We start from the raw sequence: 12,280 nt of genomic DNA on the forward strand, positions 1-12,280 counted from the left end.
ACACAAAAGAGTTGATAGACAGGTTTCCTCCCCAAGAGAAGCTTATAGCCTAGAGGAGGAGATAGACATTAAATTACAGATATGTACATATGTTCTGTGGGGCTGAGGGTAGGGTGATGAAAGAAGATAAGTAGTGCTGCCAAAGGAAGGAAAATCAAATGAAATGGAGTAAATCCTTGTCTGGTCTTTTCTTCTTGGCAGCTGCTGGCATTGACTTGGACATGAATGGCTATAGTAGTAGTAATGGGATTAATTGAGAAACTATTGAGTTCAGGACAAGGTAGTAAAGAGTTGGGGAAGTACAACAGAAGTAAGAAACATAATCCCAGAAGTTTACAATCTACTGAAACCTTAAATAAGGTAGATGGCATACCTAAAGAAGATAAAGAAAGCAGAAAAGGAGTTAAATTCAGGAAAACATTCAAGAAAATCTTTCTCTTGTCTTTGTTGCCCTTCACTGGCACCTGTGACTTTGAATCTTGTGTATGAATGGCAAGAGGAGGTAAATATTATTGGAACAGTATCACAGGAGAGGTCTCCTACCTCCTCTCAAACTCTTCCCCCTCAGCACACAGTGCCTGTTCAATAAATATCCTTGATTGATTGATTGACTGGAAATATGTATGTCTTCAATTGTATATGTCATATCTACTTTCTTGCTTCATATGGAATCTGAAATTCTTCAAATTTAACACAAAATGTGAATACATCTTTTCCCTCCCAAAGGAAAAATCATCCTTTCAGATGACTCATGTGTTCTTCTAAAAGAGTTTTCCCTTTAGTCTGTGCCAGCAACTGCAGCCTCTAAGATTGAAGTTCTTATAGGCTGGGAAAAAATGGATCAAGAGGGGTTTAAATTTATAAGACAAGAGCTCATAGAGGGAGGCTTTATAGCTCAGGTTTTCAGGATAAAATAATGTAAAAACCAGGAATGATCTGAAATAATTAATGGCCATTACATACACATTAAGGTATCACTGACTCTAATGATAACATCTAGACACCCAGCTGGGCTTTTTAAGTAACACTAAACTCTAGTTAGAACTGTTGCAGATATCTGCAACCCTAGATGAACACCTATGTTCCAAGATCGTGGTTTTTTTAATGGTATTTTTTAAGCACTAACTACACCCCAGGTACTGAACTAAGCAATGAGATATATATGAGCTAATCAGGTTGGACACAGTCTATGTCTCACTTGAGGGCTCCCAATATTAATCCTTATTTTCCAGATGAGGTAACTGAGGCACAGAGAAGCTAAGTGCCTTGTCCAAGATCACATAGCAGACAAGTAGTTTTTTGAGTTTATTCAAGGCAAGAAGACCATGAAGTAATAATAGTAATGATAATAGCGGTAATGATAAAAATTATGGTATCTGTTAAGCACTTACTATATGCCAGACACTGTACTAAGCACTGAGGTGGATACAAGCAAATCAGGTTGGACACAGTCCCTGTCCCAAGTGGGGCTCACAGTCTCAATCCCCATTTTACAGATGAGGCAACTGAGGACCAGAGAAGAAAAGTGACTTGACCAAGCTAACACAGCAGGCAAGTGGTGGAGCTGGGATTAGAACTCATGACTTTCTGATTCCCAGGCCCGTGCTCTATCCATTGTGCCACACTGCTTCATGTTTATTGTGTAAGAATTTATTTTAATTGAGAAGCATTATGCCCTAGTGGATAGAACACAGGCCTGGGACTCAGAAGGACCTGGGTTCAAAGCCTGGCTCCATAACTTGTCTGCTGTGTGGTCTTGAGCAAGTCACTTCACTTCCTCTGTGCCTCAGTTACCTCATCTGTAAAACTGGGATTTATGACTGTGAGTCCCACGTGGGACAGGAACTGTGTTCAACCTGATTAGTTTGTAGCTACTCAGCACTTATTACGGTGCCTGGCATTGTACTAACAAATATCACTAAAAAAAATTCACATTTTTACAGATGAGGCTTAGAAAAATTAACTTTCCAAGGTCACACAGCAGACAGGTGGTGGACCTGGGATTAGAATGTGGTTCCTCTAACTCCTAAGCCTGACTCCTCTTTCTATGAAGTCAGACTACTTCCCCAAGTAAAAGTAACATTTTCTAAAATGTCTGAAATTCCAGTTTTAGCCCAAATTGTAGTGATTATACTAGGATAGGTGGATTTTTCCCTTAATTTAATCACGGGATGTCAGATGGGTATTCATTGAATATTTCAGCTGAAGAAGCTTCTCAAGTCAAGTTAGAGATTTCACTGCCAAGTCCATGAGGAGTGTTCAACACATTCTTACTTTATTGTTAACCTTTTGAGCTCTCCAGCTAATTTTAATTTCAAGTACATGTTTAATACAACTCAGACCCTTTGGTCTAATGCCCTCCTCATTCCCCCATACTCTGTTTCAATAGTTAATTCGACTGGCATTAGCAAGAAACAAATCTGAAATTCTTGGTTTTTTTCATCTGTTTCATATTCATCAGTGGCTCACAAACAAATGGAAGCCAATAGCTCACTGGCTAAAGAAGCCTCAGACATTTTCAGTTCAGTGACCACAAGCTACGTCTACCACCCTCGGTGTCCACTTTAATACATGCCACTGCACACTTGAAGCCCAGATGAGAGAAGGTTGGTGGCTCAGCCCAACCCATCATTATGGGTGACAAAAAAGATTCCTTTCTCTCTAACCTAAATTAAACCAAATCCATAAATAAGCAACTCAGTATTGATCTCTTGGTTGCTCAAGCATGTGTAGGACAGTGTCACCATGATTGGACAAGGGACTAAAAAAAGATTGCCTTTGACCATAAACATAAACGTTGTTTTCGAATTTGAACAATCTAGAGGTGTACATATACCTGTCTCACCTACGGGAAGCCTTTAGTCACATGTCTGCTGTGTGACCTTGGGCAAGTCACTTCACTTCTCTGGGCCTCAGCAGACATGTGGCAGAGCCGGGATTAGAATCCAGTCCTTCTGACTCCCAGGCCCATGGTCTATCCACTAAACCATTCTGCCCTCACCCTTAACAGAACTTTATGTGATTGCAAGTCTTGTGTTTTTAATTTTGCTCTGAACTAAGAATTTCCCAAATGTGAATGATGAACCCTTAAGAAGTTAGTATTTGATGGATAGATCAAAGACAGAAAAAAAGGAAAACTTGACAAGACTTGGGAGGTCAGAAGAGAAGGGAAGGGAGGGAAGAAAATAAGAGGAAAGTCAAGAGAGAGAGAGAAGACATAGAAAGACATTGCCTGATTTTTCTTTGGGAGGTGCTTAAAAGATTGTACATATCCTAACTCAGGACTAGTTTTAGTTGAAGAAATAGCCCAGGGCTAGCATTAATATATCTAAGATAATGGCATATTTCTAGCAACCAGTGAGTTTGAGCTGTTTATATTGGGACATTTTGGTTGTTAAGGTTAATTCTTCCCTTAGAAGCACATTTTTGCATTATATATTAGACATTTTCTTGATAAGTAGATGTCTTGCTTTTTATGTACTCTATTTTTAACTTCTAGAATAGACTGCTGAAATTCAGATCCCTGGAAAACATCAAGAAGTTTCACTTAGAATACAAGTTACCTCAGCTCAAACAAAATAATAATAATAATGTTGGTATTTGTTAAGCGCTTACTATGTGCTGAGCACTGTTCTAAGCGCTGGGGGAGATACAGGGTAATCAGGTTGTCCCACGTGAGGCTCACAGTTAATCCCCATTTTACAGATGAGGGAACTGAGGCACAGAGAAGTTAAGTGACTTGCCCGCAGTCACACAGCTGACAAGTGGCAGAGCCGGGAGTCGAACTCATGACCTCTGACTCCGAAGCCCAGGCTCTTTTCCACTGAGCCACGCTGAACCACCACACTAATATGACCAAATGTCCAAAAGTAGATTGGGGCTGTCAGATATGGTACCCTTTGGTCCCACCACTCAAAAATCACTAGCAGTGGTAGTGACCAGCCTGTCTTCTCACCCTTTTGTCCTTTGTAGCCTTGGACTACTCTCCCATTACCTTTGTTCTGAGAATGTCTCAAACTGTATCCTTCTGAAGTTCCAGAAAATATAGTCACTCTTCATAATACCAGTGTAATTATGTATTTATTTACAGTGTTTACTTATACCCATATTCAGTTTATAAACTCTTTGTGGGCAGGGAATGTGTCCACTAATTCTGCTATACTGTAATCTCCCAAAAGCTCTGCCCACAGAAAGCACTCAATAAATATGATTGACTGATATACATATTTCAATCCATCAATCAATCAATGATATTGAGTGCTTACTGTGGGCAGAGCAATACTTGATATTTCCAAGTTGGCCTTCCCAGTTAGCATCAGCAAGGAACATGCTCTTTGCTTCTGTTATATCTCCCAAGTTCACTGCATTTAGTAGGTGCTCAATAAATACCACTGTTACTAGCCCTTAGAATCTTATTTACACACTTACTTCATCCACTCATTTATATATGTGTACTCAGTGATTTATACTGAGGCCTCTAGTTTTAAATACTTTTTATGTTTGTTCCCCTAATAGAATGTAAACTCCTTGTGGGCAGGGAACATATCACTTCAATATTCTATATTCTTCAAATGCCTAGTATAATGCACTGTACTAAGTGGGAACTCAATCAATGCTATTACGAGTCATAGTAATAGAATCTCCTAAGTATTTACTATGTAACAATCATTGTTCATAGTACTTGAAGTTTTGTGATCTAGTGAAAAGAGCACCAGCCTAGGAGTCAGAGGATCTGGGCTCAAATCCACATCTGAAAAGTGCCTGCTGTATGATCTTGGGCAAGTCACCTTAACTTCTCTATGCTTCAGTTCCCTCATCAGCAAAATGGGGAATCAGTACCTGTTCTCCCGCCTAATTAGACCATTAGCCACATGTGGGGGCAGATTATCTTGTATCTAGCCCAGCACTTAGTACACTGCTTAACAAATATGACGATTACAAAAATACCACAATTACACTGTACTTAGAACTGGGAAAAAAGTATATAGATAAGATAGAGTCACAGTCTACACTACTGCTACAATTATTAATACTAGTATCACTTCATCATTCTTTCTGTTCAGAATCACTTCAGAGCAGAAATGCCAGATAGTTGATATACTTTTCAAGTTACTAAATAGTCAAGCCTCTTTCTGTGCAGGTCAGATTGCACAGAGTAGGTTAATGATCATTGCCTTTGCAGTTGTAGAACCCCCTTTGCTCAGAGAGCCAAGTAGTAGCTAAATGAAGCTCTTAATTGACATTATTTGGACTGATCTTACGCTTCTGTTTGAGTTTGACCTCTAACTTAGAAATCAAATATTCAAGTGTGGGGTATTTTTTTATCCTCAAAGAAAAATGCAGGACTGTTATTCTGGTTCTTCCATTTTGAGGCCTTGGCAGGAGAGGGAAAAACCCCTTCTCATCTCATGGTCAGATTCTGAACTGAAAGTCAATAGTTCTGTGAGCTTTTTTTGTGTTTGCTTTAAGGAGTGGAGGTGGTAGGAAGAGCAGAAAAGTACCAACTGAACTGTTGCTTTTCGGAGTTCAAAGCTGATAGAACATTGATGTTGAAATGTAATCCAAAAGAATAAGTATGACTGAAAAGATTGATTCATGGCCATGAACCCTTAACACCGAATGCAGTAGTAAAAATGATCTCTTGCTTTCTTAAGGGAACTGTCATTGTTTTTATTCTAATAATTATTTGTAATAATTATGGTATTTGTTAAGTGCTTGCTATGTGCCAAGCACTTTTCTTAGTGCTGGGGTAGATACAAAGTAATCAAGTGTTCCACGTGGGGCTCACCATCTTAATCCCCATTTTCCAGACGAGGTAACTGAGGCACAGAGAAGTTAAGTGGCTTGCCCAAAGGCACAAGCAGACAAGTGGTGAAGCCGGGATTAGAACTCACGTCCTCTGACTCCCAAGCCTATGCCCTTTCCACTAAGCCATGCTGCTTCTCGATATTCTGTCATTGTTATTATTAAACGTTATTAACATAACTTATCAATACTAGAAATACTAATAATTATAATTCTGATATTCAATATTTATTTGTTATTGGACCTCATTAAGGTCACATCTCTCTCAAGATGCCTTCTTGGATTGAATCCTCTTTCTTTGACTCCCTCTCTCTTCTGTGTCATCTAGGCACTTGGAACTGTATCCCTTTGGGCACTTGATATTCACCCCCATCCTCAGTCCCACAAGCATTTATGTACATATCCATAATGTATTTATTTATTTTAACATCTGTCTCCCCTTCTTGCCTGTAAATTCACTGTGAGCAGGGAACATATCTACCAACTCTGTTGCACTGTACTCTACCAAGCATTTAATAAAGTACTCTGCACATGGTAAGCGCTATAAATATCATTGATTGATAAAATGCTTACTACATTCATTCATTCAATCATATTTATTGAGTGCAAAACACTGTACTAAGTGCTTGGGAGAGTACAATATAACAGCAAACACATTCCCTGTCTACAGCGATCTTATTTGTCAAACACTGGGGTTGTTCTTCTATGCTATCAAGCCATGTACCACCCGTAGCAATGTCACAGACATGTCTCTCCCAGAATGCTCCACCTCCATCTGCAATCATTTTCGCAGTGTATCCATAGAGTTTTCTTGGTAAAAATAAGGAAGTGTTTTACCATTACCTTCTTCCATGCTGTAAACTTGAATCTCCCAGTCTTCTCTCTCCCACGCCTCAGCTGCCCAGCACAGGTGAGTTTTGACTTATAGCAAATTGACTTCCACTCGCTAGACACTGCCCAAGTTAGGAATGGAATGGGTAGGCCTCTGCTTGACTCTTTCTCCCGTAGTTGAGACTGGTAGAGTACTGGAAACTCTCCAGCTGCAACCCTGAGAGGGGGACTCACAGGGCTAAATACAAGATAATCAGATCGAACAAAGTCCCTGTCCCAAATGAGCTTTTCATCCTCATTTTACAGATGAGTGAACTGGGGCACAGAGAAGTTAAATAATTTTCCTTAGATCACACAGAAGACAAGTGGCAGAGCCACTGACTTAAGAAAAGTCTCAGCCTAAATGAGTTACCACATTTCTAAATGCAGCAGTCCAGACAGGCCTAGCATTGACACTGTTGTTTTCCACAATCCATGACTATTTAATATGGAAGCACTGTTTACAGTTGCATTGTACTTTTCCAAGCACTTAATACAGTGCTCTGCACACAGTAAGTGCTTAATAAATACAACTGAATGAATGAAGGAATGAATGAAAAGGTGCAGGAGAAGCTTCTTAATCTTCCTCCTCCTCTCCTCCAGCCCCTTTTATGGCTTTATAGCCCCTCTGCGGTGTTCAGGAGTATCCGTGCCCATACGCAGCACCCCTCTGCCCCATACCATTCCTGTGGCCTGGCTCCACTGTTGGACCAGTTCCAGTGGCCCAAGACCAGCACTCCTTCCCACATACATCCCGATGCCAAGGTGCCATGGTGCATTCCTCAACCTCTTCCCTGGAGTGCAGTCATGGCCATCTCATGGAGCCACTGCCACTGCAGGACATCTCCAACCCCAGTCCTAGCACAGCTGGGATTGACCTTAACACCCCAAATTTCCCCAGTGCCTTGCTATTTTGAGGGCGTCCCTCCCCCTTCCCCTACTAACCAGGCCACATGACTCCAAGATGGTAGATTGGGCCATGGGGTAGAGATCAATTTAGATTGGGCCATGGGGTAGAGATCAATTGGCTGTTGGAGGAGGGACTAAGAATGATGAAAGGGGACCACTGGAGACAAAGAGATGACAACTTCCTGCTCAACCACCTATGAGGAGCCACGAACTTGTCCCAAAGGGGAAATAATAGGTAGCCTTCTGGGTTGGTTTTCTACCTTTTCTTCTATCCTTGTTTTACTAAACACTGTAGTCTAACAATCAGTGGTATCTGTTGAGCTTTTACTGTGTGCAGAGCAGGTACTAAGCACTTAGGAGGCTACAATAAAATAGAGTTGGTAGACACAATGCCTGTCATCAAGGAGTTTACAGTCCAGTGGGTATTGTCCATGTGGCAAAATACAGTGTCTCAACATTATACTCAGGGCTTGCCAGGTACAGACAAGGCATAGAGAGAAGGTTAGCAACAGAGGAGCAGAGTGTGCAGGCTGGGATATAGAAGGAGAGAAGGGAGGTGAAGTAGGAAGGGGCAAGGTGATGGAGAGATTTGATGCCAAGTAACTAATGCACCAGGCTTCTTTTTGGCACTGTACTTCTGCAGGTTTTCTATCTTTAAAGGTCATTTTCTCTCTTACTGTTTTGGCAGACAGATCAAAGGATTAGGTTGTGAGCCTCATATGGGACAGGAATGTGTCGAACCTGATTATCTTGTATCTACCCCACCATTCTGTACAGTGCTTGTCATATAGTAAGTGCTAACTAATACCAGTCAGTCATATTTATTGAGTGCTCACTGAGTGCAGACCACTGTACTAAGTGCTTGGGAGAGTACAATACAACAATAAACGGACATATTCCCTACCCACAACGTGTTTACAGTCTAGAGGGACCTTACAGTCTAGAACTACTATTATTATTATTCTGAGACATTATTATTATTATTGTTATGGTATTTGTTAAGCACTTACTATGTGTCAGGCACTGTACAATGCACTGGGGTGGATAAAAGCAAATCAAGTTGGATACAGTCCCTGTCCCACTTGTGGCTCACAGTCTTGATACCCATTTTGCAGATGAGGTTACTGAGGCACAGAGAAGTAACGTGACTTTTCTAAAGTCACACAGCAGATAAGTGGTAGAGCCAGGATTAGAACCCATGACCTTCTGACTTCCAGGCCCAGGCTTTATATTTGCATCTTCACTCTCTCCCAACTCATCCTCTGGCCCACAGTCATGTAGCAGGGAGGTTGGCTGGGGTAAGAGTTCAGGGAGAGGAAAAATATCTGTCCATGTGCTCATTATTATTGTACTCTTCCAAGTGCTTAGGGCAGTGCTCTCAGTCCAATAAGAGTTCAATAAATACCATTGATTTATTGATTATTATGGCATTTGTTAAGTGCTTATTATGCTTACTTATCAAATCATTGTCATAAGAGCTGGGTCTTGTCATATGCTGTCAAGTCATCCCTGACCCATAGCAACTTTCTCAGACACAACTCTCCCAGAACTCCCCACCTCTATCTGCAATCATTCTGGTAATGTATCCATAGGGTTTCTTCGTAAAAATATGGAAATGGTTTACCAATGCCTTTTTCCATAGAGTAAACTTGAGTCTCCACCCTTGAATCTCTCCCATGCTGCTGCTTCCCAGCACAGATGACTTTTGACTTGTAGGAGATTGCCTTCCACTTGCTAGCCACTATCCAAGCTAGGGATGGAATGGACAGGCCTCTGCTTGACTCTCCCTCCCATAGCCAAAACTGGTAGAATACCAGAAACTCTCCAGGTACAATCCTAAGAGGGGAAGTGCTGGGTAGATACAAGTTAATCAGGTCAAATACAGTCCCTGTCCCACATGGTGCTCATCATCTAAGTAGGAGTGAGAACCGGTATTGAATCCCTACTTAACAGATAAGGAAACTGAGGCCCAGAGCCATTAAGTGACTTGAAGTCACACAGCAGGCAAGTGACAGAATCAGAATTAGAACCCAGATCCTCTTACTCCCAGGCCTGGGTTCCTTCCACTAGGCCACACTGCCCCTCTAGTGGCAGGGGTTCTTGCTCTACCCATTTCAAATGCTCTGTTAAATGGGGTTATCACTACATCTGAAGAAGTATTAGAATTTTTCATATTTGGTCAATCATTCAGTGTAATTATTAAATGGCTATTCTGTGCAGAACACCATACTAAGTGATTGCAAGAGTACAATATAATTAATAGACATGATTGTGTTTATTTATAATGCCTGTTTACTTGTTTTGTTGTCTGTCTCCCCTCTTCTAGACTGTGAGCCTGTTGTGGGCAGGGATTGTCTCTGTTGCTCAATTGTACTTCCCAAGGGCTTAGTAGAGTGCTCTGCACACAGAAAGCACTCAATAAATATAATTGAATGAATGAATCCCTGCCCTCAAGGAACTTCTTTACAATCCTCACACAATCCAAGGAGTGAGTTATGTTATGGGTTATGATATTGAGCTATTGAGGGCATCAGGCCTATGGTACCATGCCCGCGAGTCTCCACCCTACTTGAAAGCTTGTCAAAACTCTCCTCTGCTTCAAGACCAGCGAAGAAACCCATCAACCCATCATTGTGTCTGTTCATTGTTGCATTGTACTCTCCCAAGCATTTACTACAGTGGTCTGCACACAGTAAGAGCTCAATAAATATGATTGAATGAATGAATGTATGAATTGAATAAATGAGCTTACAATCTAGACCGGGAGACAGACATTAATATGATTAAGTAATTTATAGTACATAATTTAAAAATATGTACATAAGTGCTGTAACTGTACTTACATTCATGTGCCTAAATACATAAATGCAACATTAATGTCATATTTGATTTCTATTCTTTGATGGGAAAGTGTAACTCCTTTTGAGTAAAGACTTATTGAATCTCTGTTAAGAAGGAGCTCAGCCCTTAGACATTCAACCCCTCCTCCTGGAATGGAAAGAAGGTTTCAGAGTTAACCTCTCCAACATTCAGAGTACTGAGTGGAAAGCAGCAGAGGCATCCCACAGTTCTGACGGTGTTCTCCAGCATGGCCTCAGATTCTTCCCATCCCCCATTCTCTTTCTCTGTTACTCAATTCCACCTTTCCCTTGAGCCGTCTTTCCTTCTAAAACCCCCCACACCTTGATCTTATTCCTTGTTTCTCCACCTACTGTCCTCTCCTATCTGCATTTCCTTTCCCGTTTGCCATTCCAACAACTCAATACTTCTGTGGTTTGTAATCTTGCTCCCTTTTTATTCTCCATCTACAAGCACTCCCTTGGAGAACTCATTCACTCCCATGGCTTCAACTACTACCTCACTCAGGTGGTCTCCTCTCCCTCTCTTCAGTCTTGTATTTCCTCCTGACTTCAAGACATCCCTAACTTACATGTCTTGCTGACATCTCAAATTTAACATGCCCAAAACAGTCCTTTTCTTTTTCCCACCCAAACCTTGCCTTCTCTTGACTTTCCCATCACTGAAAACAACAGCATCCCTATATCACAAGCCCTTAATCTTGACATCATCCTTGACTCAACTCTCTAATTCAAGACACTTATTTAATCTGTCATCAAATCCATCCTATCAATTCTACTTTTACCTCATCTCTAAAACCTACCCTGTTCTCTCCATTGAAACTGCTACCAGTCTTTTCCAAGCAGTTATCCTCTCCCACCTTGATTATTGCATCAGCCTCCTCACTGGCCACCCTGCCTCTTGTCTCTCCCCACTTGAGTTATTACTTTACTCTGCTTCCAGAATCATTTTCCTAGAAAAAATTCACCTCATGTCCCCTGACTCCTCAAAACCCTCCACCAGTGGTTGTCCATCAAACCTCTGTATCAAACAGAAATGCCTTACCATCAGCCAATGGTCAATGGCTTCTTCTCCACTGCTTTCAAAGATACACATGATTCCCCTATCCTAAAAAATCCCTCCCTTGACCCCATGGCTCCTTCCAGTTATCACCCCATCTCCCTCCTACCTTTCCTCTCCAAATTCCTTGAGAAAGTTGTCTACTCCCACTGTCTCAAATTCCTCTCCTCCAGTTCTCTCCTTGATCCCCTCCAATCTGGTTACTGTCCCCTTCATTCCACAGAAACTGCCCTCTCAAAGGTCACCAGTGATCTCCTTCTTACCAAATCTAACAGTCTCTACTCCATCTTAATCCTCTTCCACCTTTCAGCTGCCTTCGACACTGTCGACCACCCCCTTCTCATGGAAACATTATCCAACCTTGACTTTATCCTCTCCTGGTTCTCCTCATCTCTCTGGCTGTTCATTCTCAGTTTCCTTTGTGGGTTCCACTTCCGACTCCCACCCCCGAACTGTCGTAGTCCCTCAGTGTTCAGTTCTGGGTCCCCTTCTATTCTCCATATACACACATTCCCTTGGAGAACTCATTTGCTACCATGGTTTCAAATATGACCTCTATGTGGATGATACCCACATGTACATCTCCAGCCCTGATCTCTCTCCCTCTCTGTAGTCTCACATTTCCTTATGCCTTGAAGACACCTCTACTTAGATGCCCTCTCATCACCTCAAGCTTAACATGTCCAAAACATGTCCTACTCAAGCCCTGTCATTCCCCTGACTTTCTCATCACTGTAGATGGCACTACGATCCTTCCTATCTCACAAACCCATAACTT

General features: G+C 41.5%; 2 non-coding genes across 2 annotated transcripts; both read right to left on the minus strand.

The window, feature by feature from the left end:
* Positions 1-6,725: 6,725 nt before the first annotated feature.
* On the minus strand, positions 6,726-6,863 carry LOC114816291. The gene has a single exon (XR_003764060.1). It is a non-coding gene; the product is annotated as a small nucleolar RNA SNORA7 (small nucleolar RNA).
* Positions 6,864-9,292: 2,429 nt separating this feature from the next.
* LOC114816102 lies at positions 9,293-9,430 on the minus strand. Its single transcript, XR_003763885.1, has one exon. It is a non-coding gene; the product is annotated as a small nucleolar RNA SNORA7 (small nucleolar RNA).
* Positions 9,431-12,280: the final 2,850 nt, after the last annotated feature.

This window comes from Ornithorhynchus anatinus, chromosome 1 (assembly GCF_004115215.2).
Source record: "Ornithorhynchus anatinus isolate Pmale09 chromosome 1, mOrnAna1.pri.v4, whole genome shotgun sequence".
Taxonomy (NCBI): domain Eukaryota; kingdom Metazoa; phylum Chordata; class Mammalia; order Monotremata; family Ornithorhynchidae; genus Ornithorhynchus; species Ornithorhynchus anatinus.